This window comes from Propithecus coquereli, unplaced genomic scaffold, assembly GCF_000956105.1.
Source record: "Propithecus coquereli isolate 6110/MARCELLA unplaced genomic scaffold, Pcoq_1.0 Scaffold183, whole genome shotgun sequence".
Taxonomy (NCBI): domain Eukaryota; kingdom Metazoa; phylum Chordata; class Mammalia; order Primates; family Indriidae; genus Propithecus; species Propithecus coquereli.
The window spans coordinates 2,521,796-2,522,870 of record NW_012143079.1 but is presented as its reverse complement, the minus strand read 5'-3'; positions in this window follow the sequence as shown (position 1 = coordinate 2,522,870).

The following is a 1,075-nucleotide window of genomic DNA, read 5'->3' as shown; positions in this document are numbered from 1 at the left end:
AACTACTTGTGTGACTTTGAAACATTTAATTCAGCGAGCTTCAGCTACCTCATATGCAAACTCAAGTAAAAAATAAGACCTCCTAATAGGTAACAGGATTATTAAGTAGTAGGATTATTAGAAAGATTACATAAAATGAAAAAAAATATCCAGAATATTGAACACACTGGCTTTTACAGTAAAGGCTTCATAGGAATTATCTTCCGCTGGATGTATATTTTCTGTCTCAACTCATCCAGCACTCTTCATCTCCCTTCCTTGCTTTATTTTTCTCCATAGCTCTATCATTTTATAACAAGCTAGGTATGTTAATATTAATCAGGTTTAATGTTTGTCTTTTCCCAATCGTACGTAAAATTCATAGGGCAAAATGCTGGGTGTTGTGATCCCTTCTGTGTCCCTACCACCTAGAATAGTGTCTGAAAGATAAGAGATAGTGAATAAATCATCCTTGAATCAATGAGTAATACTTCTTCTAGTTATTATTGTCAAAAATTGTTAGATTGGTTTTATTTCTTTATGTATTTACTGTTAGCCATCGTCAAAAATGACTAATTGTATAATCGAAAGTGGCAATCCTCTCATTTAACAAGAAAAAAATACAAATATATTTTCCTTTAATATAGGAGTTAATATCAGGTGTGAATTATGATTTTTGAACTCTTTATATAAATTATAAGTGTACAAATCCTTTCCTTACCTTTATTTGAGTTTTGAGTAGACTTAAAGATAGTAGTCACAATATACAACAGCAAATATTCATGTATACTAAATATTTGCCAGCCTGTCTTGCAGGTGCTGGGGATGTAGTCAGGACAAGAATATTTCTTCCTTTTCTGTAGTTCACATTTTATTAAGGGGGATGTAAAATAAACAATTAAAATAGAAAAAACTCAGAAAGTTAAAAATAATGTTACTTGAAGCATTGTAAGGGGATAAACAGTGAGGAGTTACTTTTATATGTGGCTTATCAGAACAGGCCTCTCTGAAGAAGTGGCATTTGAGCAGAAACCAAAGTAAAATGAGAATGTTATCCCTGTGAATACTTGGTGGAAATGCCTCTGAGAACAGAGAT